The sequence below is a fragment of the Triturus cristatus genome, chromosome 6 (assembly GCF_964204655.1).
Source record: "Triturus cristatus chromosome 6, aTriCri1.1, whole genome shotgun sequence".
Taxonomy (NCBI): domain Eukaryota; kingdom Metazoa; phylum Chordata; class Amphibia; order Caudata; family Salamandridae; genus Triturus; species Triturus cristatus.
This window is the reverse complement of record NC_140589.1, coordinates 1,642,836,902-1,642,864,543: the sequence shown is the minus strand read 5'-3', so window position 1 is coordinate 1,642,864,543 and position 27,642 is coordinate 1,642,836,902.

The following is a 27,642-nucleotide window of genomic DNA, read 5'->3' as shown; positions in this document are numbered from 1 at the left end:
CCTCTGTGGAAGTAGGAGGTTTGTGATCTGTCTTCACTCAATTCCATTACCATATTCAGGTCTCTCCCTATTAATGTCATATGGGTTTGAGGAGCCAACATGTCTGCTAGAGCTGCTTTGAGGAAGCTCTCCCGTCCTGAGTTGGGGGCGTATAAGGAGCCTTTCACAATTTGTTGGGATCTGAATTTTACAGTGTAGGCCAGAAGTCTCCCTTTCATCTCAGCTACTTTCTCTTTCACTACCCCCCTACAGCGATTGGATAAAAGTAAAGCCACCCCTGCTATCTTTTCTCCCGTGGTGGAGAAATATTGTTGGGGAAATGCTCTTGAGCACATGCGGTGGCAGTCCCTGACGAGGAGGAGTGTCTCCTGTAATAAACTTATGTTAGCCTCTGCATTTTCCAAATAGGATAGTATTGCACGTCGTTTAATGGGGTTGTTAAGCCCTTTAAGATTGAGTGTGAGTATTTTCACTTCCTTAGCGACCATAACAAATGACCACAACGTGATCTGGCGCGGCCCTCAGGGTAAGCCCCCCCTCTTGTGGAACAACCCTCTCCCTCTGTCAAGTGGTACAAAGGATTCCCATAGATGGGTACGTGATACAGTGCGCCTTGTACACCCAGGACTTCCTGCAAGGAAAACATTATGGATACCGGACGCCCTACCCCCCTCCTTAACCCCAACAAGCAAACAGGCGATACCTACCCCAACAATCCAGGAGCCCACCCCAAGAACATCCAACCCCACCCACCCGAGGCCCCCCTTTCCCACCCTAACCCCAACCAAGAACCCCATTGAGTCCCACATTGTCCCGGGCTCGCCAACCCATTCCGTGAGTTGGTAGTAGAATCGAAGTTCAAGGGCAACATGTGGCCTTGTGTCCCGATCTCCCCGCTCCCGCCCAATGCTTCCGCTCCCCGCCTGGCCCCTCGCATGTCAACTGAATGACCATCAGAGAATCTCCAGCCCTGCACTTGTCTCTTATCTGTCCATCATTGGATCCATTAGTCATCGTGTGGGGAAGTTTCTCGTGAAAGCGTTTCCAGCACCGGTGACTGTTTGCCATTTCACACTGGCGGCCGAGCCCTGACTGGATGCCCTTTCCTCTGGCTGCCATTGGCCTTCAATGCCCAGAACTCTGCAAGTGTCTTGTAGAGAGTGGAGTTGATGCAGTTTGCCTTGCCATTCAAAGATTAGCCGGAATGGGTGGCCCTAAGAGTACGGAATTCCCTGATTGCGGAGGTGCGCCGTGGCCACTCTGAAATCTTTGCATTTCTGAAGAATTATTAGCGCCAAGTCCTGATACAGGGCAATAGAGTGCTCTTGGTATTGTATGGACTGTTTATCTCGGGCCGCATGGAAGATGCGTTCTTTGAGCTGGAAGTCCGGGAGAAATGCCAGAATGTCCGGTGGGGGTGCAGGAGCTCTGCGCAGGAGGCCCACTCGATGCGCCCTGTCTATTTGGATTTCAAAATCCGCAGAGACCTCCAGAATGCTCCGGAACAGGCCCTGTAAGTATTGTGTAATGTCCGTTCCTCCGAACGCGGATGTTATTGCGTCGTGACCTGTTTTCCAGGTCTTCCATGTGTGCCTGGAGGTCGATTTGCTGGTCCTTGAGCCGGATCACTTCTTTTCACCCACGGCGTTGATGTCCTGTCTCACCTCCTTGAACTCCCTCGCAATATCCCCTTTCAGCGTCTGAAAGTCATCACGTAGGGTGGTGAATAGTGTCTCCATGAAGGCACGTGTGACTGGTCCATCCTGGGAGTCCATATCCGGTGGGGAAAGTTGTTTGTTCCCACTAATGGTCTGTGGTAGCTTAGCCAGCATGTCATTTAAAGTTCGGTCCTTCCTGCCCTTTGCCGTGGTCATGGACTCTGTTACATCAGTGGCTCCTGGCCAGTCGTGCGTTCCTCCCCGTGATACATTCTACTTCTGTAAGGCAGTCGTCTCCCCGCGTGCTATGCGGCTGTGCGTGATCTGTAAACCCCTCTACTGGGAGCCAGGACCTTGTGGCGCCTTCACCTGTGTCCGGTCTTTCAATTGGGCTCAGGTCTGGGCCTCTCCCCGCTGCTAGGCCCGAGTGCGGAATGCCTCCCCAAATGCTCCTCTCTGAGCCCGCCGGTTCTTTCGGGCCTACAGCCTCCCCCGCGTACCTATCGCAGGTTCCAACTCTCCCTCTCCTGTAGCTGCGTAGCCTTAGAATATCTCTGCCTCTGCCACCTGCTTTCGCCCCACTTGGATCTCCAGTTCAGGGCGCTGCGGGATGGGCCCAACTTGCCCCTTTGGCTGACTGTCTCCTGAACTCTCCCGCCGTCTGTCCCTCCACTTCCTTACAGATGACTCGCGTTCTTCCCTTTCCAGTGTGTGCTCTGTTGTGATCTGGAGCTCCTCACGCTCTCGCCCTTCTATGCCGCTGGCTCCCTCAGATCTCTGACTCTCCGGGTCCCACCTGCGCCGCAGCCTGGGAATTGCACCATGCCTGGGTCTCCGATGCGGCCACGCAGCCCCTCCACTAGACCCGCCTCCAGGATTGGGCCCGCTCACCGTCTCTGCAGTTCCCTCCCTGTCTGCCTCAGTCGTGGGTAACCGCAGCCGACTCTGGTGGTTTCGCCGCTGTCACTCACCGTGTGGCCTCCGCTGGGAACAACATCCAGCTCCCGAGTCTCTGCTTTGCCACAGGTCCTGCCAGCCAATCAGGGCCCTGTGTCAGGCTCTTCAGAGGTAAGGCAACCACAGCGACAGTCCCCACGCCGTATCTCGGGTCCTGAGCCGTCCGTTCTGGTGATCGCGTTGGCAGGCTTCCGGGACCCCTCCGCCGTGTCCTTGCTGTCGTGCCAGGTATGGTGCGTGAGGCCTGATATCCCAACCTCTCGTCCTGTTTCCCGGCCCCCATTCCACGCGGGCCCCCACTGTCCCACTTCCGGAGTCACTGGTCTCCTGGGCGGCTCCGCCTGTCACTTTCCTCTGCCACCGGGCTGTTCTGCATCAGTTTTGGGATTGTCGCAGTAGCGAGTGGGGTAACAGCATCGATCCCCCCCTCGATGCTAGGCGCTTGATGGACTTTTCCGCTGATGTGGGCCAGATTGGGCGGATGGGAGCGGGGAGACAAGTCTTACCCACTCGCCATCTTGGCCACGCCCCTACAAAAAAGATTTTAAAATCAGAAAACTACTGCCTGAGGGGGCATATGCGCTCTTGGGCAAACTTATCTTTGGCAGACCTTCTTGTCTCTGATGAAAAAAATTATCTGGTTCCAAAAGCAGCAAAATAGTGCTTTATTAAAAAAAAGAAGTAGGGTTTTTGTCTGTCTCTGCACTTAGAACCTGCACTGCTCCTGGAGCAAATGATATTGAAGCTCCAGTACAGTTGTCTAGTCCGTAGCATGAGCCAACTCTGACCGTGCAAGCCTTTGCGGATGCATAGAGCTCAGGTGTCTCCACATCCCTCTGGTATTTATACTATATTGTTTATTTCTGTTCCCCTGGCTAAAATCTTTGCTGCAAAGTTTACTTTGCAGATACCCTCTTTGCACCTGGCCTCATTTCAAAGAATTGCCCCACCAAGGATTCCTTGGGTGACTGTGGTGGCTTAGGTATGTAGAAACCCTTGGTCATTTATCTAAGTCAGATGAAGGCATCTTTTTTGCTCAAAGAGTAAGTCAAATCTGTCTGCTCTCATCAAGGTCCAATGGTGAAATAAAGCAAAAAGGATGGAATCCTCTTCTTCTAAATAAAGACATCCATATGAACTAATCAGAATCCTTCTTTAGGGTGTGCTTCCTCTCTCGGACCTCTCGTAAGTGGCTTGTGGGCATCCCACGAGACCGTAAAAAATACTTCCTTTGTATCGTCTACAGAACAGTACACAGTTAATTTTTCTAAACGACATGTCTAGTGTTCTATTTTGTTCAAAATGACAGTAAAACTCCGGAATTAACTTAATTCTAAATGTAAGATGAGTGAGTCGCAAGAGCTGAGCATTTGTATATACCCCCAGGTGGGTCAGCTCCTGGGGGCATGCGGCCATTATGATTTACAACAAATTGGGGGACTCAGGAAACCCCCCCCTCCTGGCCCGGGGACAACCAACTCCCCGGGTCTTATACACAAGTTATGGAGGGGATCTCACAGACCACCATGCCCCAGAGACCGCCACCTCCCCTGGGCTATTGTTCAAATGAATGCAGGGGGGTATGGCCCCTGTGGGTCTATTACAACAGAAATTGGGGGGCCTCCTGCCCCAGGGACCACCACCTCCCAGGGGTTTTTACATTCATTATGGGGGCCTCATGATCACCTCCTGGGGCCAAATTTTATTTAAAAAAATGGGATAGGGGCTGCACAGCTCACCTCCTGGGCTGTTCTCAGCCCCAGGGGCCACTACCTCCCCAGGGCAGGCCCTGGAACAAGAAAGAAGAGGGTGGCATAGCCCCCCTCCTGGAGCCATTGATGGCCCTATGGACAGCCACCCCCATGAGGTTGGTTCCGGCTATGTTCCAGGGTGCCCACCAGTGGGACATGGCTGTTTGCTGTGGCTATTGTTTTGAGGGACATCCCTGAAATACCTCCCAGTATAAGTATAATTAAATCTAATTTCATTGCGTGTGCTGAAACGCCAAATGGCGATGCAGCACGCACAATGAAATTTGTTTTATTTAGTTATTTATTTATTTACATTACTCAGGTCGGCCGTGAGCCGAAGTTTACTACCCCCCACCCTGCCCCTCCCCTGCCCCACCCCACCACCCCACAGCACTCCCTCCACGAGCCGCTACTGTGCGCATAATACAGCCAGGGTTTGATATGGTAACAATGGTGAGCTCACTCACCATTTTAACATTGAATCTGGTGTTTGCCAGGGCTGTGTGTCGTCCCCAGGCTGTCCATGCTCTACTTTAATGATTTATTTCGAGAACTTGATTTCCCAGTCAATGATGCACCAAAATTGGGCCCCATCAAAATTGCAACGCTGCTTTCTGCAATGACACTCTATTAATATCCAAAACTCTGCATGGTCTGCAGGCAATAGAAGATTATTTCTTAAACTTTTGCAGCGCATGAGACCTTGAGCTTAACATCAATGAAACTAAATTTATGGTGCTTAATCCTTATAGATCAACCAGCGCTAAGAAAGTGGCGTAGGGTGTTTCACTTGAAAAAGTGCAGGGGTTTGTGTACTTGGGGACCTGCTTATATCATTAAATGAGCTGGTCCACACACATACAAAAAAGTGCACTGAAACTCCAATAGGAAGCTGGGGTTATGTCCAAACTGCATAAGAAGGCCAATGCCTGCTCTCTTGCTACAGTAGTGGAGATTTATAATCTTAAAGTTAAAAACTCATCTATGTATGGTGCAGAACTGTGGGGACAGGCTAGGTCTGTTGAACTTTGTAAAATAGAAAAAAGGTTTGCGAGGAGTGTCTTTAACCTCTGGCAGAGTGTCTCTTGTCTTCCCAAACTCCTAGACATTGGTTTATACCGTATTAATCACACTAGCATGGCCAGACTCATTATGCAATGGCATAGACTTTAGTCTACAGAAGAACTGGAATCCAACAGATCTTTGATTAAGACACTTTTTAATTCCCCGGGGGAGTGAGAAGATCACCTAGTTTGCTTATATCAAGTCCATGCTTTACGAACTAGGTATGCCCTCTCTTTGGGATTCACCGGTCTCCAGTTACAGGGAAACCAGTGGTTAACCTTAACTGGGTTAGTGTCCATCTTGGGCGACCAAACTGCACTCTGATGACTACTACAGGTCCTGAAGACTCAGTGTAACTTTTGAGGGTTGGGACTTCAGTGGTCAACGGAGGTCATGAGATTGTGCATACTAACTAGCCAAGGCAGCCTTCTGCAGCTTTTATGGCCCTGTAGTTGTAACAGGATGTCAGCCAACTGACTCATGGAGTCACGTCTTGTGTCTGGAGCTCAGGAGGACTTTTCGTCAAGCATGGCACCACAGGCACAGTCTTGTCTTTGCTAGCCCAAAGATCAGCAGGTGCAGTCTAGCCTTTCCTGCAGTCTCTGTTTGCCAGCAAAGCAGGTCAACCTCAGTCCTCTCTTAAGTGCAGATGTAATCTGACGATTGTGTGCCAGGGGTGCCCTTTTATGCCCAGAAACTGTTCTTTAGGGATTTTGTGATTACTAGCTAATGGATTACCAAGTCCCTACTTGTTTTGCCTGATGACTACTTCTTGCAATATTCTGCCTGCACCCTTCGCTTGGTGTGTGGAGCTTGGTAGCCCACGCAAGAGATATTGCTACCCGAGGGTTACACACCCTAAGGAAAACTGGTTCTGCAACTGTTTCCCCTCTCTGCCCCTGACCCCAACCTGTCTACTAGAACAAATGAGCAGCCCTTCTCATGTGTATCCATTGTTTGTCCTTCAAATGCGGCTCCCTCTTTGAAGCTCGCATTTTGGACTCACAGCCTCTTTGACCCTTTCTTCCAGGGAATGGTAACAGCTCTTCCAACGGCAGGCCCTTTGTGTTCCTTCCTGGGAGTCATTCATACCTTCCCCCAGGAGGGCAGAAGGTTATCTCATGGCCAACAACTGTAAACAGTCAGTGGAAACCTGTGGGCATCATATCACAGTGGCAACTTTCTAAAAAGTAAAAAGTTACTTCAAACTTAAAAGTTATATTAAATTTGCCATGGGCATCAAGTTGGGTTTAATGCAACAATTCTTTTGTTACCTTGAAGTACCAACTTTAGGAGTGCCATTCAGAGGTTAGCACAGCTGCGTGGTTAGCATGTAGCCCTGTGCTAGCCAATGGGGTTACCTACCTTTCTACATCAAAAACAACAATTATGGGGTTTTCCTGTTGAACAGGTAAAAACACATGTTCTAACTTTTAATATAATGCACCCTGAGTTAACTCTCGATAGACCTGCCTAAGAGGAGACTTAGGTACCATAAAAGAAGAATTTCTGGACTTTGTCATTATTTTAAATGTCAAACTTGAGTTAGCAGTTATAGCCTGCTCTGCCAGCCAGTTTTGCCACAATTGTAGTGAGATGCAAATCATGAGGACCACTAACTTACAAGCTTTGAGTGCCCCTGGTACCATATACTTGGGCTCTAAGGAAGTAAGTTAACATATGCCCATTGTGGATGAGCCAATCAATCACGCATTTTAAGGGTCAGAGCACTTGACTCAGTGCACTCTTCGAGTCAAAAAAACAGCAGCAGTCCAAAATGTTTGGGGTGATCATGCACACAGAGGCGTTCTTTATCACATACCATATTATACTGTACAATGACAGGCTGCACCATATCATACTATCCAATAAAGTCACCCTTACCTCCCTTTACCTTTGTCCACCACTGAACTCTCAAGTCACCCTCACCTCCATTTACCTTTACCCACTCCTGAACACGCAATGTATCCTCACCCAGCCCTAAACACGCAACTCATCCTCACCTCCTTTTACCTCTACCCATTCCCTGAATCGTCAAGTGACCCACACATCACCTTACCTCTACTCAACCTTGAACCCTCATGTCACCCTCACCTCCCTTTACTTCTAGGCATCCCTGAACCCTCAAGTTACCCTTACCTTCCTTAAACTCCACCCTCCCCTGAACCCGAAATTACACACCACTGAGCCCTCAAGTCATTCTCACCTCCATTTACCTCTACCCACACCTGAATCATCAAGTCAACTTCACTTCCCTTTACCTCCACCCACTCCTGAGCCCTCAAGTCACCCTCACCTACCTTTATGTCTACCCACCCCTGAGCCCTTAATTTACCCTCACCTCCCTTTACCTCTACTCACCCCTGAACCCTCAAGTACCCTTACCTCCCTGTACCTCTGCACACCCATGAACCCTCATGTCATCCTCACGTCCCTTTACCCCTACCCGCCCATGAACCCTCAAGTCACATTCACCTCTCTCCATCTTTACCCACCCCTGAACCCTCAAGCCACCCTCACCTTCCTTTACCTCTGCCCACCCACAAACACTCATCGCCCTCACCTTCCTTTACAACTATCTACCACTGAACCCTCAAGTCACCCTCGCATACTTTTACCTCTACCCACCCCTGAACTCTCAAGTCACCCTCACTTCCCTTTACCTCTCAACTACCCGTGGTAAAGGCTGTGAGGTAAAGGCTGTTTCCCTCCAGCCTGGACACAAATGTTTTGGGGGTATTGTTGGTTGTTAATGCCCTTCAGTATGTTTGGTGGGCACCTTCACCTCTTTGACAGTTTGCAACTTATGATGTTTTGTTTTCTTAGCGAGCTTAGAGCCCGCCCACTGCTTACCATTGGCTGGCTTCCTCATCACTCTCATTTCATTCCTTCTCTTTGGTCAGGAAGTGCTGGCTTCACTTCCTCCCTGTGAGTCTGTTCCTACCCTGAAGCAAGCCCAAGTAGTTCTTCCCTTGTCCAGTGTCCTTCCACTGCTTCCTTCTTTCGGAAGTACATGTTTTTTCTTTTACTTGAATCCTCTTCCTCCTACCCCCTCTTGCATGGCTGCTTGCCCTTCCCCCTACCCTGTTCCTGCATTGTCGCTTGCCCCGTCCACCTTCACCACCTCCCTTTTTGTTGCTTGCCACTTCCTGTCCCGCTACAAAAAAAAGCCCAAACTTCATGCCAAGTGTCAAGATGTTAAAAATATGGAAATGGCACTGCGCTCCCTATTCTGCATGGCTTTTTTGACTCTGTCTTGAAATGGCAAACTTTAGCTCATAAATAAAATAATTGAATAGATTTTTTAGTGAAGGTAGAGAATAATCCCGTACAAAGAAAATGAATCACAGGCCTACACGGTCAGGGCTGGCTGTGTCATAGCCCCTTTTTAGGTCTCGCCTGATCCAGCACTTGCGCTGATCTGGCCGAGACATTTTGTATACAGGCTTTTCAAAGTGCTGCCGTGGCCTAAAGCTTCAGTGCACGTGAACGTGCACACGCACAGCGCCATGTGTCTTTCCTCCGAAGCACGCGATCGTAATCGCGATCACATTCACTTTCGCGGCCGCCGCGTTGCCAAAGCTTGTTAATGCTTGTTTTGTTTGTTGCAGAATCTACTTTAGAATTTGCTTCAAACTACGCCATTGGCATTCCCCCACCCCCTTGCAAAAAACCTCACAGCCTACGGCAACTTTTCCATCTACTTCATGTACATTTTTTCTGCTATTCACATCACCCACCCCTCGTTCGCCGCTTCCCTACCACGTCCTGCTTCTCGGTCACCCCTTGCACCGTCCATACCAGCGGTCCCCAGAACGCACGTTGCCCCCCCCCATCTCGAGTCCATTCAGCCGGTTCTGTGCACCCCGCGGGCCGCCCTCACCTCCATTGACGCCCTGACAGTCGCGAGAGGCGCCCCAGAGGTTCTTCCTTCACGGCCTCCACACGGTCCGCGTCGCACGCCACGACGCCGCAGCCCACACTGCTCCAGTGTGTTCCTCTAATGGGAAGCAGCTGGGCTGCGGCGTCTGCTCGGAAACGGACCGGGAGGCATTATTCCTTTGAAAATGAATGGAAAGGTGGTCTCAAATTATTTAACATTGCTTTCAAGGTGCTGTGACTTCTGGAGGGGCAAGTGACGGGCGAGGCAGATGGATTTATCTATAAGAAAGTCTGACATGTAAATTAACAGCGCTAAGCATTGTGGGACTTGTAGTTTTGTTTTCTGATTAATTTTATAAATCTCCACTTGCTTTAATATATTGCTTTTCTGCTAACTTGTATCTCACCCAGTTACTCATTTACAACTGGAGTTACTGGATGACGCACAACAGAAGTAGGCAAAGCCAACAAAACAAAAAACAAGTATTTGCAATGCAATAGGTCTCTCATTTCCTCGAGTTTGAGCTATTAACATTGTAAATAACAATGCCTTTTATTTTTGTTTTTACAATGCCAATCGCTTAAACTTGCGTAATTGCGAGATCTATTGCATTGCACATGCATGTTTAAATTGTGTGTTCTACCCTGGTTAGGTCTCGCCTGACCCAGCGCATGCGCTGGTCTGGCGAGACTTATTGAGAGGGCTCCAAAAAGTGCTACTAGGCCAGCCTAGAGCTACAGTGCATGTGCGCAGGCGCGCGCTCCGCGCTTGACCGCGATTACTTTCACGGCCGCTTGTTCTTCTTTCGTCAGTCTTGCCTGCGTCCTGCCACCGGCCGCTTGTTCTAATTTCGTCTGTCTTTCCTGCGTCCTGCCACCCATCACCAATTGTCTGCAGCCATAAATGAATACCCCAATAACTAGGCATTCGCCTACCTCCTGTGGTCTCTTCCTGAGCTCCATTTATTTATGAGTACTACGCGAAGCGAAAGCTCGTGACTTCAGTGGAAATACTTGCTCTAACAACGGCCTTAAGTGTTGCAGCTGACCCCACCCTCCCATGCCTTCTTCCTTATGCGTGGTAACCTTACAGAATGTTCATGCCCTATATAGGTGTTCTGTGTGTGCCTATGTGGCTTCGTGGGTGCCCAGCTGTGTTTTGTCACTGTATGTCTTTAGTCCTTGTTGTAGATGCGTTTTTATAATGGTTCTTGCTTTAATGTGCTGATGCGGGAAGACACAGGCATGCACAAATGAGGTATCCTTTCTTAGCACATTAAACCCAGACTTATTAGCTTTGCCGATACGGTTATTCATAGTAGCTTTCATTCGCCACTTTTGATTGATTCAGCTCTTCCGTGTCCTCTCTAATCTGTGTACACACAGATCCTGCATTCATAACAAGACTACGTTTGTGGGTCCTTTTGATGTAACTACATGCCCCCCCCACCGCTTTTGTGTGATTGATGCTACTTCACACAAAGGCAGTGGCCAAATTGAGTTCTTGGTGTGTTGGCTGTAAGCTGGCTAGAATGTGTAACTCGGTCATTATTTGCTAAACTTGAATGTGGAGGCACCACCAAACAAATGATCTACTTTAGACAAGCGCCAACTGATATTGTCAAGTGATGTTCCACATCCCTTTACATATTTTACACTGAAACCCTCAACTGGAACATAGAAATAACGTTGGATATTATCTGTGGTTCTCGTTTTTTGTTAAAGTGGCCAGTCGGATGATATGTTATTAATATATCAATAATGACTACGTTTAAATACGGCTCTTTATGTACTGAATCCCCTTTAGTCTCTAACCAGAAGCATTTGCATCCAGTGCAGTAGTACCTGTTTTATCTAACATTGAAGGATGAGAAGCTGAATGCACCTACTGGCTCTGAGCCTGTGGTATTTTCAGTTTCACATAGGTTGCAATGATAAACTAGGCTATTTTAATCTGTATTGGCGTTGGGAGTGCATGAGTAGCCTGTTCATGTACCGTCTTGGCCCAAGAGGTCGGGGTGCTTTTCCTTTTACTGTTGTCCATCGTGAAGTTTCATGCTCTCCAGTTCTTTTTCTGATCCACTCCTTTACGCTCACAGAGGTCTGAATGAGTGGTAAGAAATTACTGGATACCAAATACTACTCAGTTATTGAACAATAGTTATTGAATAGGCTGCCCTATATGGGAACTTATGATTCAGCCTTGCATTTGCACTGCAGCTCTATTTTATTGTGGTTAAGATGGTTATGAAATCTTTCTGACAAACAGATTTGTCAGTGACTGTAGCCCCCCTTACACTCCGTTTTCCACTGATGAACCTTGTGATTGCTACAGTTGCCAGTTAAGATGAATGGACGTGTATACATAGGCTCCTATTTCTGGAAGTGTGAGTCAAATAACCTAATTGCGTCTCCTAATTGGTTTGAAGCCATGGTGTTCCATAGCTGTGTTGTGCGCCCTATGGAGGGGTAAAGCTAAAGGATCTCCCCTACATCTCCGACTTGCAGCATGCGCAACTGAAACCCTTTTACTAATGATCTGTGGACCCACGAACTCTCTCTCCACTTCCTCGATCCCTTGTGTGGCCCTACAGGTCTTAAGGTTAAGATGCGTTCTAGTTCTACCGCATAGCCGTTGGTGGCGTAAATATAAGGTGTCCTTTACTTCAGTGTCATCCTGTTCGTCCCTAGTTCAGGTTCATTACCCTGCACTGCTGATCGAACACAGATGTGCCCATTAGTTCTGTTAGGTGGTTGTGAACTCATGAAGAGGTCCAGGGTAAGGGGGGGGGGGCAAAATCTTCACTGTCTCAGTTATCCGATAATCAGTTATATGCAACCTGTTACGAGGCTTGGTCAGGGACCGCATAGCGTCTGTCATCTTGGATACATGCATGGTTTTAAGTGGGTTGGGTCCTGCCGCTGCTCAGCACCGAAAGTTCTAACAAGCATTGGCATAGGCAATAGGTCTCGCCTTTGGGACCTTACAAGTGTTTAGCCATGCAACAGTTCATGTTGTTGCACCAAGGATATTGTGCTGCATAACTAAATACTTATAAGGTCCCAAAAGCGAGACCTATTGGCTATGCCAATGCTTGTTTTTGTTACTTTCAGCCACACTGATGTACAACACGGCTACAAGACACTGAAAGACCCTGTGGCTTTTCCAGTGTTTGTGTAACAATGCAGTCAATACCCCTTGAATTTGCAAGAGCACAGACTGCGCTAACTGTACTGGTAAGTTCTGCACTCCACATAAATTTGAAAGTGTTTTCAAGCCTAATTTTGTAGATCGCAGAAGCTTGTTATTGGTAAGCAACCTCTTGAGTACAATGTGTGGCACATTGCTACTTGGAGAGGCACGTTTGCACCTGAACACTTTTCTTTCTTATATATATACATTGAATTTCTTTTGCAAGAGTATCTCTTCATTTTCAACAATTGAAATATAAAATATAGAATTTTCTTTATAAAACAAGAATCAGTAATCTGGATCATTTGAGCTAACTCCTATATTATACTTGGCTATGATTGGTTGAAGGTGCCCTGTAGAAATAAGGAAACTAACCTTTATCCTTCAAGATTTTAGCATTTTGTTATTTGAGTCAGAGTGGAAGGGCTTAAGTTGTCGTTCACAGGAGCAGACCTCAGTAGGCATGTGGGTGGACCGGTTGAATGGACTGCTAGCAGGGCATTTATTGCTGAATGCAGCCACTGCTCTTCTATAAACATTCTTTGGTTAAGTGAATAGTGCAGAGCATCTGAGATCAATCAGACCTCAGTTGAAGTGAAATGAATGGCTCCATTGTCATTCCAGGCAAGTAAATACCATTCACGAGGACTTTGTAAAGAAAACAGGAACAACAACATCTACTTGTCCGTTCAACAAAATGAAATGCACCCTAATGGTGTTTACAAATGGACAGCCAAACCGCAAACATAATTACTATGGCAGGTCCACTTGAGACCATCTGCAATAAGTGGCGTGTCTAGGGTGCCAAACAACATATGGCTCTTTTTACTTATTAAGTGTAAACAATCACTAATGGGCTGATGAGGAAAGGAACAACTGGGAAAGACTGACAAAGCTATGTGGGCTGCCTGCCTTTTTCCAAAAACGAGCTCCCACCCTGACAAAATTCCCATGCTTTGAAACATATGGCTGAAAGTTATGCACTAGTTGGCTAATTTTAATGGACAGTTGTCTTTCTTCATCTTGTTGTTGAAAGCTGTTTATGAGTAAGACAGTATGAGAGAAAGCTAGGAAGAGAGGAGCTGCTGAAAGATATGCTTCAGGTCTTTTCTCATGAGCAACAATTGTCTGCTGTTTTCATCCATGAAAAAGGTACATGGCAACACAAAAACTACCTGAAATGAAATCTCAAAATCTGCTATTGCACGAAATCAAATGTCTCCATCAAAAATCTAGCCTGATATCAGGAAAAGCATATGGTGAACTTTAGCAGGTGCTTGCAACGTCAAAGAAGGTATGAAGCTGAAGTTGCAAAAATGGAGAGAAAGAGGCTCAGAGTTGTAAATCTTTCAAATATTGTGGAAGACAGGCCTGTGTTGGTTTCAATGTAAATATATCCTGCTTTTTCATGATGATTGTAAACCATTTAGCTGAGCCAGGTGAGAAAACATGGAACTGATTACATACTTTTTTTCCACTGAGTGGCAAGTGCTAATCTGTTTTCTCTAGAAAAGTTGAAAGCCATAAAACAACATACGAAGCATATTTTCTTTTCTACAAACCAGATGCAGAAATCATAAGAGTATTCTGAAGAGAGAATAATTGATGATGGGGATCCCCAGCTGATGGCATTGAAGTAGGAGATGAAGATGCCTCATCAGAATGAGAACCTCAAGGCTCGTGCAGTCTTTGAGTATTCCATCTGCAGATAAAAGAAAAAGAACCTTCACTTCTCCCCCTGTATTGTTTAATTTGAAATGTGGGCCTCATTTGCAACAAAATGATGCAGAGCGGCACCACAAGACAATTTGCGGCGCCGAGCTGCGTCATTTTAAAAGCACAAGGATGCATCGTATTTTAAACTATATGGCGCACCCCTGTGCTTTCCTCTGCACTGGAGCATAATTGGCTTCCAGGTGCCAACACAGGCACGTTTGCCCCATGGTGCAAGGGTGCCTGCGTTGCAGGGGTGATTGTTGTTGTACAGGAAGAAGTACTTTCCTGCACAAAAACTATCATTGATGGTCGTTTTTCCTCTTTCTATGCATGCTGCAAAATGCAGCACAGATAGAAGGAGGAAAAACAAGGAGAAATAAAAGTATTTCTCCTCGTTGCACCTCTTTACGCCTCCCGTGGGGAGGCATAGGATTCTGACACATTCCCAGGTTCCCACGGTGACTCCTCCTCAATGGCGGAGGATGGTAGCCCCACTGGCTCAGAGCCAGCAGCTGAAAAATAAAACAATATTCTATTATCATTTTATTTTTCAGCTGCTGGCAAACCAGCGAGTGTAGGGCGGGACTGGGGTCACAAGGAGGAGTGGTTGGTGCACTTCTAAGAGCGCATGTCTGTTTGGCCAGCCGTCTTAGACTGGCCAAACAGACATGCGCAGTTAGGTTTCTCTAACCCGGGTGTAGAATAATGCCACAGGATGGAGCATCAAACTAGTCCGCTCAGGCCAATCCCGGCACTAATCTATTGTATGAGAGCAGCATCTGAATTGGTTGGGGAGCCTGTCCCAGGGAATGTCAGGAGAAGCAGGAGAATGGAGGAGAACCAAAGCATGAGGCGGCCGCAGGATCAGGCACGTTTTTGTAAACATTTTTTTCATTCAACTCCCCCTCTGCTTCCCTGCCACCCCCCACTGCTTATTCGCAGCAGCATTGACTGTCAGGTTTACGAAACCATGTAAATCTGGGAATGCGACAGAATCCATGGGTGTTGCGTGGGAATATCCACAGCAACACCCATTGAACACCCCTTTCACGCAAAGTGATGTGTGGAAAGGAGCCGATTTAGAAGGCCATCATAAGCCGTGCAGGATGGCTTTGCATGGCCTTGTAAATATGGGCTAGCACACCGCGCGACCAGTGTGTAAAAAAACATGATTCACCAGGTGGTGCAAGGGGCTTGTAAATAAGCCCCCAGGTTTCTCCTCCTTTATTAATGATGAGGGTTCTTAGGTTCTCTTTGCTGTCCTCTAAATAGTGTCCAAGAATCGCCAGATTTCTCTGGATGCAATATGAGAGTGACTGAAGTTAAATCACTCTAAAACTGAGAATTAGTCTACTACCAATTCCCCTAATATCTGAGATAGCAGACTGTGGCAACAGTCAATGGCCTTTGTTTACTGTCTCTGTTAAGAAAGTTAAAAGCCTAGGAAACCTGGTGCTGGAAATGTTTCATCAATTGAATACATACATTCATGCTCACATTGTTTATTGTAATCCTTTCTACCTAGGTCTCGGAGAACTCCATGAAGAGGCTATATAATCTGTTCATAATGCGGCAGCCCACACCCTCAATTGGCAAAGTTTGACCGTGTGACTGGTAATAAGAGGGAACAACATTTTCTCCCAGTGAAGGAAGTGACTGTTTTTAAATCTTTATTCCTAATGACTCATGTCTTTACACCTCTTTTCTCTCTAAGAGGATAAATAGACATTCACCTTTATTGCATTCTTATTCTGCGATGTTTTCAAGATCAGAAATTCAAATAAAGCTCACTGGGAAGGTAAGTGTTTTCAGAACTTAATAACCTTTGTTATGGATTTCCATTGCTATAATTCTCAAATGCAATCCAAAATTGCGTATGTTCAGACACAGATTGAAAAATTGCCTTTTGATCAGAAAGCAGGTTTACCTTTTTTTACCACTCTCTCTCCAATGAAAGTGCATTTGAACTTCTCACCTTAAATAATTGCGGTACTCACAAGAGACCCTTACTAGGGTTGTACTAGCACACTAGAAACATTCCCTAGAATAAAGAATAAATATGTGGACCATGCACAAGCCAATCACATGTGAGGCTAATTGAGAATGACATAAATACAATTACCTTTGTTAGAAATGTGGTTGCTAGTTGACTGTGGTTTAAACCTAAGTCAAGCAACAAACACAATCCCTTGGCAGGGTGAACCACTAAAGGTCACTGAATTAACCTGCGCTTAACCCTAGGTAGCTTGGCTCACAAGCAGTCAGGCTTAGCTTAGAGGCAATGTGTAAAGTATTTATGCAGCACACAAACAGTATGAAAGTGAAATCACAACACAAGCAAAATCCCAAATGAGATTAGAAAAATAGATTATGTTTAAAAAAATAAATTGACACAAAAAAACAAAAATCCAATATGTAAAACCAGAGATAAAAATTAAATGAAACTAGCACCAAAAAGCACTAAGTGCCAGCAAGGGATATCTGGTCGCACTGGACTGGTTCAAAGTCAAAGTGAAATGTTGAGGAATCACCTTTGGGCCACTTCCAAGGGTACAGGACTGGGGTAGCAGCACTTGCAGGGTAGACTCACCGATGGCAGAGTCCACATGCAGATGCCGGATAGCTGGATGTCTATTATGGCCCTGAGACGTTAGATCAGGAGGTTAGCCAACTATCCCTTGGAGCCACTCTGGGCTCTGGAGGTCAAGTGATGCAGGTATAGTCCTTCTCACCCAGAAGGGCAGCAGCCAGCAGGTCAGCACAACAAGAAAGCAGTTCTTCTAGAGCCACAGTCCAGCAGAGTGTAAGTCTTTCAGCAGCACAGTAGTCCTTCTTCCTGGAAGAGTATCCACAGGTCCAGAAGTGTACTGAAGTGGAAGGGTCTGAAGTCCATTTCTTATACCCAGTGGTGTCTTTGAAGTGCAGGAGACTTCAGTGAAGAGCTTTGAAGTGCACAGAGGTCCTTCCTTCCTGCCCTGGCACAAGAGTCACTACAGGGGCTATGCAGCTCTTTGTCTGAGGATATGGAACTGCCTATTCAGGTGAAAATGTGAGGTAGTGCCCAGCTCCTCCCCCCATCCTCCCAGGATGGCCATCGAGTCACACCTAAGCTCCCTTTGAGTGTGGCTCTCTAGATGGAATACATAAGCCCAGCTGTCACTCAACCCAAACATGCAATCAGAGACAGGCTGCAGGCACACAGAGCTAAGAGCAGGAAAATGGCAACTTACTAAAAGTGGCATTTTCAAAACTGTAATGATACATTTGAATTTCCCATTAAAGAGGATTTATCATTGCAGTTTCAAAAGTACTAAACATGACAGATCCATCTCCTTCCAATTGGGATTTACAGTTTATTAGATGTAAAAAGGAATCCTCAATGTTAAACTATGGGAGGGGTAGACCTCAGAGTAGTGAAAAGCAAATTTGGGAGTTCTTTACTACCAGGACATGTAAAACATAAAGGTACATATCATGTTGATATGGCAGTGCAATCTGAACATACAGGCTCTGCAGTGGCTCTGCAGTGGCAGGCATGAGACAGGTTTTAAATGGCTACTTAAGTGGGTGGCACAATCAGTTCTGCAGGACTACTAGTAGTATTCATTTTACAGTCCCTGTGCACATGTAGTGCACTTTACTAGGGACTTATGAGTAAATTAAATACGCCAATTGGGTATATATAAATCAACCCATGCTTAGGGTAGTACTTTAGCGGTGGTAAAGTGTACAGAGTCCTAAGGCCAACAATAACGAATTCAGCAAAATTGGAGGGAAGCAGGCAAAATGTTTGTGGGAAGACCATCATAAGGCTATCAGGTCTAACACCCTTAAAGTAGAAAAACGTCTCCAACACACACACACAGGTGCACCACACATACACGTACCCACACACTCATGCACACACTCAGACAAACAATCTTACAATATGTCTAATTTCCAACTAAAATATTTCTTTGTGGATGTTTCATTTATGTGGTGTAGCATTTGCATTACAAGGCCTTCAATATTCTTCAAAGCATCCACGCATCAGTGATCAACACTGCCCAAAAATCTAATACTGAATAAGTCAGGTCAAATGTGTTAATTTACTGTGGGGTAGAGACTGTTTGTTCAACCGTGAAGTGTGCAAACCCTAACATATTCATAGTTTGTTTGCAATAGTCATTGTTTGTTTGCGATAACGCTGCAGTCAGACAATCACTCCTTTCAAATCATTGTTTTTAATTTAACACTTCCCCGGTCCACTGCAGCAATATCTCTGCTGTTTGAGTGGGGGGAAGTTGTTTTTCTTATAGCAATAAACTACTCACCATTTTCAACTGCTGGCCATTTGCCTTCTCGTCCCCCCAGGCAACTGCTGTAGAATCCTTCAGCCCAAGTGGTGGGTGGTCCCTCTGGTAGGGGTGACTTGCACTCACTTCCGCCGGGCCAGTTTCGAGCCGCCGTCTTGAAGTGAGACCCTCAAGTCTCCTTCCAGTGACGTGGGCTTTGGCTCCAAAGGGTGAGCAAGGCGCTGACGCACAGTGATTAAGCTGCAGTGAGACACTCACTCCGTGAGGGTGCCTGGAAACTGCTTAGAAAGTAAGCACATTTTGCTGTCTGTTATTTTATTTTCATCACAAAATCACCTACTTTAAGCTTGTCTTTTAACTGCTTTTACTGTTTTTTAATTTAAGACTTCTCTGGTCCACCGCAGCAATATCTCTGCCGTTTGAGTGGAGGGAAGTGGTTTTTCTTATTTCAATAAACTGCTCACCATTTTTAACTGCCGCCCATTTGCCTTCTCGTACCCCCGGACAACTGCTGAAGAATCCTCCAGCCCAAGTGGTGGGAGGGCCCTCTGGTAGGGGTGACTTGCACTCACTTCCGCTGTACCAGTTTCGAGCCGCCATCTTGAAGTGAGACGCTCTAGTCTCCTTCCAGTTACGTGGGCTTCTGGCTACAAAGGGTGAGCATGGTGCTGACGTGCAGCGGGTGTGCTGGTGGCACGCCAAAGGCAAGAACGTCTGCACCCGGCCATGACTGTCCATGCCTGGACCGCACCCAGCGCCTGTCCCCCTTGTCCTTTTGCCCAAATTACAGCAGAGATCATTAATTACTCACACGATGCACTATTATTTTTAAGACAATAGTACTCCTGATACTATGCACTTCACTCCTGCCCAGTCCTCCTCGCCTATCCCCGCCCCATAAACTCCGGATCTCCTAGGCCAAAGCGGTTGAACAATATAGGTGTCACGGGGTCAGCTGATCAGGTCACCAGAAAAGGCTTGGACTCCAAAACCTCAAACATGGCTTGCATACTAGTAAACACCAGGTCACTAGTGAAACATTATCAAGAGTTCTCGGACTTAGTTACAACACAAGGTGCAGACCTGGCATTCATTACAGAAACATGGGCAGACCTTAGCTCAGGTCCAGAATTGGTCACAGCCACCCCCCTGGCTATGCCATTTATAGGTCAGACAGAGAATTTAAACAAGCATTGGCATAGCCAATAGGTCTCGCCTTTGGGACCTTATAAGTATTCAATCATGCTGCACAATATCCTTGGTGCAACATCAACTGTTGCATGGTTAAACACTTATAATGTCCCAAAGGCGAGACCTATTGGCTATGCCATTGCTTGCCTGAATTGCAAAGGTGGCTTTGTGCTTGAAAATCAAGCTGTTTGTTGGAGTAAGTCTGGCTTAGGTGTTTAAATAGTTGTAAGTATTAGGCCCTGTATGTTTGTTCGTGTAACACTGAAAAACACGATCAGGGCTGCGAATGAACGGCAGATACCATATTTGTAAGTTTCTCTTCCTATTTTAAGCAGCAGAACAGAAAAACAGACATTTGTAACTTGAAAGGCCGAACAGAAATAACACATGCACATTTGCTTTCCACCCCGGCTGTAATTCTCCAGGAGATCTTGAGCATTCCGAGTTTTTTTGGCATGACAACTAGCACTCATTTTGCAGCTACGAAGGCAGCCAGTGATAGAAAATAAACACCTCAGCAATGACATCACATTTGGAATTTTATGAATGCAGGGAGCCGGGCAAGGACATAAATATCGCATGCCACTTCGGCCAGATTTTTGGAAGTTGAATAGCTTTAAAAACGCTGAAAGACCAAAGAGGAACACAAATATACGCACGGTGAAGCTTGAAAAGCAAGTACTAAATGCAACTTTAGGAGGGGCGGTGTCTGTACTTTGAAAGTCAGTACATAAGCAAACCCACTCAACTTTGATAAAATGCTTTGGCCACCAAAAATCGCCTTGAAACTGCTAATAATATGTTGGCGCTGTGAAGAGACTGTGCTTCACGATGTCCCACAAAGCACCTTTAGGGCGCGTTTGGCCTTAGTGCAGTGTATATAAAGTTCTTATCTGAAGAGCCAGATAGCTAGCTCAGACGGTAATGCACGCTACCTACAGGAGAGTGAACATAAGCATTAGATCACCAGCAATGTACCCGGTAAGATAAATCAGCAAGTAAATATCACCGAGATGAATCATATGAACACCTGCTGTTCACAGAGAGTTTAGACGGCCTTGAGTTAGCCTCGTTTAATAATATATTGTTAGTACACCCATCATCAACATAGCGCCTTAGCTTTTCAGCTGCCTTCTAGGACGTTGACATAATGCGCTGCATTGAAGAAGGAGGCGGGAGACATCCCTGGGGAAGAGGGCGTTCGGCGAACACCCAACTGCCCCGATTCGAACTGGAACATCTTGGTTCAATTAGTTATAGTGCTGCGAGGGCTGCACAAAAATTAACACGTTATAAGCAGATTCCAAACCCTTTGCCACTACAAGAGAAAATCATAAGCCTGAAACCACTAGTAAATAACAGTATAATGAGTCTTGTATGATGCCGCATTCTAGTTTTTGTGCCATCTCATTGAAAAACAAGCTTACAGACTACGTGTATCAAGCCACAGAGTTAATTAAATAATTGCCCTTATTTGTGTTTCAAAACAAAAAAGCATACTGAAAGTGCCGTAATTCCAAGATGCAAACTCAAGAAGTAGAAACCAATGTGATTCTTACCCAAGTCAAGATGGCAAATAGGACTGCATGGAGAATCAAGGGAACTGCAACTTCAAACGTGGATCTCATTGGAGTAGTGGCAAGATAAAACAGCGAGGGAGCACGGAAGTGGATGCCTGCTTTGGCCGAGGGAGGACTACGGAGTGCACGAGGATCGGGAGCATTCAAGTCAGTCCCTGCTTGTGCCCCGGACGGGGTAGTCCCTCCTGCCCAGCAGAATCCAACGCCCCGGGTATAATGGGTTCTGCCTCCCCGAGCAATCCGATCCCATTGGCCGAGACTATGACGAACACTCCGTTGCCACCCATAAAATCTGCCCAAAAGACCACAAAAACTTTAAAAAACCTTTACCCCCAGGGTCCACCACCGAAAAAAAAGAGGAAGAGGGGGAATGGTTCTCAGAAGAAGTTGTCCACTCATTCTAATTTTGGGAACCTCCAAAGCCCCTCTCCCAATGTACCATCAACATTTGTAGTAGAAATGCCTTCAAATACATCATCGAAAGATGCATCTACTACTGACCTAATGGGTAGCATGGAACAGCTAATTAGATCTCTTATATCTCCGTTAGTAGAGAGGATAAAAAGAATTGCTGTACAACTGGATAAATTGGAACACGCAATTCGGGAAACTAACGGGGCTATTAAGGATTTAAAAAAAGGTACCCCAAGCCCTCCCCGGTCCCGCGGTGGACCACAATAAAATGGTCCAAGAGGACCATCAACTACCAATCTAGTTAAAACAAAATCGCTGAGAGCAATTCCCTCTATAAACTCAGGCCCAAATGTAAACAGGACAAATATGGGGTCCCAAGCAGGTGGAATTATAAATTCTCCGAGAACTGCTCCAATACCAAACCCTCGGAAATCTAACGGCTCTGATGAACCGGTAAGGTTTATCGGCCCCAATAGGTATCCAATTGATCTGCCCCCGGAAGCAGTACCGTATGTGGTGGTTCTTACTGGTGTGCCACCCCTAGAGGAGGGTAGAAGTGAAGCCTTCTACCAATTGAAAAATAAGATCATATTTTGGCTTAGCCAAAATCGCCCTCTACCGTCAAATATAAGCGGCGAAAATCTGCATGTCAGGCGTCTTCCATGGTTAGGCCAAAGAATAAAGGATATAAATGGGGACATTGTAATAATACATTTTTGTGACACCAGAGCAGTTAGACACATCACAAACTGGTTCCCCCAAAATGGTAGTAGTGCAATTTCCACCCAGGACCTGACTTACTTTTATCCAAGAGGTCTAGTGGCTTCTGCAACTAATGCCAAGCCCTTGCTACAATTCCAGCATAGCTATATCAGGCTTCTACCTTTTAATCAGGCAGTCCAACCCAGGGTATCTTCCCAACATCAAGTAGGCCGCTTAAGGCATTTTTCCTGCCAGCAGGCTGATTACTATTCCCATGTACACAACCGATATGGGGTTCTATCAGGTTTGGAGGGTGTGGACTGACTGCATTATAGGGGCTTAACAAACATTGCCGAGGATAGATCACAAAAGTCCCCACCAACAACCAAAGAACTTCTATCTAACGGCAGACTATTTGTCACGTCCCCAACTAAAACTATCCCCCGGTATGACGTGAGAGATTCTTATCATATCGGGCTAGGAGAGTCGCCAATAGCCCATCTGGGGCCAAATTCTAGGAACCCCAGAGGGGTGGAGGGGACTGAACTCCTAGGTCTGGTAGGCTTATCCTTGGCAGCAGACGTCGTGATTAATCCACAAGGGAGCAATGATTTAGGAGTAGTCAAGAGCTAGTTGGGGCTTGTGATTTGCTAATTACTAGTGGCCTACGGGCCCAGCCGCTAGACACTGTTGTACAGGGGGGCGATCCCAGCAGGGCCAGGGGCAGAATAGTTTCGTGGAATATTGCGGGTTTGGGACCCAGAATGTATTCACCAGAATGGGCGTCGTTTATAAATGATTTCGACGTCTGTATTTTCCAGGAGACATGGGCCTGTGAGCCTCTGTTCCTCCTGGGTTTTCTTAATTTTTCTGTCCCGGCTGTTAAAGGTTCAAAGGGAAGACCAAAAGGGGGTTTAACGATTTGGGCCCGGCAGGCACTTTTTGACAAAATAGTAGAGCTCCCCACAGGCAATAATGATTTGCAGCTGATCAGGCTTTGTATGTCTCTGGGGGAACCTCTATATATTTACAATCTGTATAGAAGAAGTCACAACGGAGGGAAATCCAAAGTCTTGGCTGTACTCGACCATTTGATCAGTGTACAGCCGAGCGAGAATAACATACTAATCGCCGGTGACATGAATATGACCTATGAGCCCCTTTCAGTAGAAGACTGGCATGCAGGAGAAGATGTAGATACTGAATGGGGAATCCCTAAGTTGGACTTAAAACCTGTGAGCAGATGGTCGGCTAAAGTATTACAGATGAATGCCCTATGCTGCGAAAGGGGGCTTAGAGCTCTGAATGGGAGGACATTGAGTGATGGACAAGGGGCAAATACATTTGACAACGGCCGCTGGCAAAGCCGGATTGATTATGTCATCTGTAGTTTAACGATCTGGCATTTGATGGAAGATATGAGGGTGGTCAACAGACAAGAGAGCGATCATAACCCCCTTTGCATCACTCACTCGTTCTGGGGGGGGGGGGATATGGAGGGGGAAAACTTAACACCAGAAGCACTGGCGGAGATCGTCCCAACAAATGACATGAGGCGAGTCAAGTGGCCCCAAATTGTGGCCAACCATGAGGTGCTATTAAGTATTAATACAGATTTAGATCTTACCTCCACTGCCATGGAAGCAATTCTGAACACGGGATCAAGGAGCAGAATAGACATGGCTGAGATCACCAATCTGCACTGTGAATTCTTCCATTCAATAAAGGGGCATTTTTATAGGGCAGTACGCTCGAATCCGGGTAAGAAAAATTGTCCACATGTGGCAAGGTGGTATAACGCTACATGTAGGGCAGTTAGAATTTCTCTGGGGTTGGCCATTAAGTCTAAAGATCTAGCCTCAGTCAGGGAAGCAAGGCGGAAATACAAGTCCAGTGTAACTACAGCCAAAAAGCAATGGGACGAGCAACACTGGCAAGAACTTAAAGCTGCCTGCTCCGCAAAAGACTCCAGATTATTTTGGAACATTGTTAAGTGGGGGAAAGGGGGCCTCCCAGAACCACCCTCCAACCATGTCTCGCAGAGCAACTGGTTGGATTATTTTGGCCCCCAATACAGGTGTCGCCTTGAGGATAGAAATGGGGAATCTGTGCCCCACGTTATATTCCAAGCTCCTCCCTTTAACAATGTGGATGTAGCACTAGCCTTGGACTCAGTCACGCGGGGCAAGGCACCGGGCCCCGACGGGGTGCCTGCAGATGTATTTCTTCATGAGAAATTACGCTGGGGCAAGTACATCTCGAATCCGGCTAACGCAGTAGCACTAGGGGCTCCGGTGCCAAAGTCCTGGCTGGGGGCGGTAATAATCCCTATTTATAAAAAGGGGGACAAAACTCTACCAGGGAATTACCGCCCCATCAGCCTTATAGACACAGTGCAGAAGGTTGTAGGCAAAATGACCCTGGCTAAAATTTCAGCATGGGAGGAAGAGAACAACATTCTATCTCTCTACCAGGCAGGTTTTCGTAAATTGACAAGTACGATTGACCAGATCTTCCGGATCACGTTATTGCACTGGAAGACAGTAGAGCTGGCGAAGGGCAGTCTTTATGCTGCCTTTATAGATCTTCGCGCAGCTTTTGACCTAGTCCTCCACTTCTTGTTATGGAAAGTCTTAGCTGAGATGGGGATGCCCCCTGAAATTTTATCGCTAGTAATGAGATTGCACGAGTCCAACTCTGCAAAGATCCAGTGGGGGAGACATGGGCAACTAACAGATGAGTTCCTGGTAGAACGGGGGGTGCGCCAAGGCTGCGCCATGGCCCCGATGCTTTTCTCCCTTTTTATTAATGGAGTAGTGGAGCATATGTTGTCTGCTTCTATAGACGCTCCAACATTGGATGGAGCAAAAGTGCCAATTCTACTATTCGCAGACGACACGCTCATCTTATCCAAAACCCCGAGTGGCCTGCAGCGTGCACTGAACATCTTTGAGGGCTTTTGTGCCGAGCGCGGCCTAGAAGTAAATGTAGCCAAAACAAAGCTCATGACATTCAATCCCCATTCCAGCTTTAGAGGGAACTTTTTTATGGACGGCCAAAAGGTAGAAATGGTTTCGGATTTTGTTTACTTAGGAATCCATATAGCCAAAGGTGCAAAGTGGGGGAAGCACATAGAAATGGCGGCCCTTAAATTCCGCCAAACTACTGGTACTATAGGTGTTGAACACAAAAGGTCTTTGACCAAACCCATTGCGCCAGTACTTTAAGTATACAAAGCCAAAGCCATTAGCTCGGTGCTTTATGGCTCAGAGCTTTGGGGCTATGGGAATCTTGCACCACTAACGCTCGTCGAGAATAAGTTTCTCCGAAATCTAATTGGACTCCCTAAAAGTACACCCATGAGGCCTCTGCGTTGTTAATTAGGCAGAAAAGCCATCTCAGATATTGCTAGATTAGGACCCATTTTATACTGGCGGCGCATATGGGTCACCCCCGAACTCGCTCACTACGCAAGGGGCTTCCTGGATTTAATAAATAGCGATAAATTCCACAAGATAGGATGGCTGGGGGATTTGTGTAAAATGTTGGGGACTTTAGGCATGAACGAGCTTTGGGAGAAGCCAGAGGAGGCCCTGTTCCCGTCCAAAGCAACTATAAAAACTAAGTACTGGGAAATGGTCGAACATCGGGACTGGAATGAAGCCAATCCGTCTACCATGGAGGGTCTATTCCTTGAAGTAAAAGCCTCTCCTTTTTTAGAGCCCTATTGGGATATCATAACCAAACCCCTGGATAGGAAGTTATATTTCCAGCTTAGAGTGGGGTCTCTCCCAATTAGATCATTAACTGGAAGATGGGCAGAGGGTAGCTCTCAAGTCTGGCCAGTTTGTAAAGCAAGGTCTGAGACCATTGCCCACTTTCTCTTTGTGTGTGCTTATTCAGCCCCGCGACGTGTTTGGCTGAAGGCTATGTGTAAACAGCTGGGCACAAGAGCGAGCAACATTGCTTTAAGGATTATCTGTACCAGCCCTTCAACATTCATTGCTGTGGCAGTTGCCAAATATCTGGGATGGGCTTGGGCCATCAGAAAAAAAACTCTTGTCTAATGGTAGTACAGGAGAAAAGAATTTAGACCATTGCCCGCTTTCCCAGTTAACAAAAACTTTGCCTCTCTGTTTTTATATTGGTTAAATAATTTTATGATCTTCAGTACTATGGATGTATCTTAATTTTTTTTATTCTTTTTAAAATAAGTTTTTATAAGAGACTGTTTATATGTTATGTATGCTTCATGCTTTTATGAGTTTTTATCTCGAATAAAGCTATAAATTGAATTGAATTGATTCCACTTATTAAATCTGGGGCACCACAGACCACTGTCCCCCTAAGTTAATGCACATGATTCCTGCACAAGTGGCACAATACCTGGGCCATATACTGAATAATATGTTAGCGGGAAGAACCTTCCAGACACACCTAAAACATGCCTCCATTCTGGCTTTGCTAAAGAAAAACAATCTGAATGCACTGGACCTGAACAACTATCGCCCATTCTCAAGGCTTCCCTTCGCGGCCAAGCTGGAGGAGAAAGTTATGAATCAGCAACTTTCAGAGCACCTAGAGGAAAATCTGCTTCTGAACGACACACAGCACGGTTTCACAAAAAATGGAAGTACTGAGTCGGCTCTGGTAGTAGCTACAGAGGATATCCGAGAAGTGCTGGACAGGGAAGAGACCGCGGCCCTAATCCTGCTGGATCTTTCCGCTGAGTTTGACACAGTCAGCCACGAGATCTTAGTTGACCGTATGCACAGCCTAGGGATTGAGGACGTAGCTCTAGATCTCCTCCAATCCTTTTTGGTTAACAGACAACACACTGTGTCGATGGGCAAATTTACATCTAAGCCTTTCTCCCTGCCCTGCAGAGTTCCTCAGGGGGTCTAACACTTTTCAACCTTTATGTTGCACCACTCGCGATAATCATCAAAAATGCGGGCTTTGATTTGGCGTCGTACGCCGATGACACTATAGAACCGGCTTTTTGGAGACCCCCCCACTAGGAGAGTCAAAGCCAGTGGTGCAGGGGACACCTTAAAATCTACGGGTTCTTCTTGCTCAAATCATACATTACCAAAGAGACCAGGACAACCAGCCGTGGAGGGAAGTAAGTTATTTATTAGCTTGAGCTAAGGACAGAGGTCCCAGAATGGTACAAAGACAATTCTACGGAGATTGCTGTTTTACTCCACAGCTTACACATATTTATAGCGCTAGACA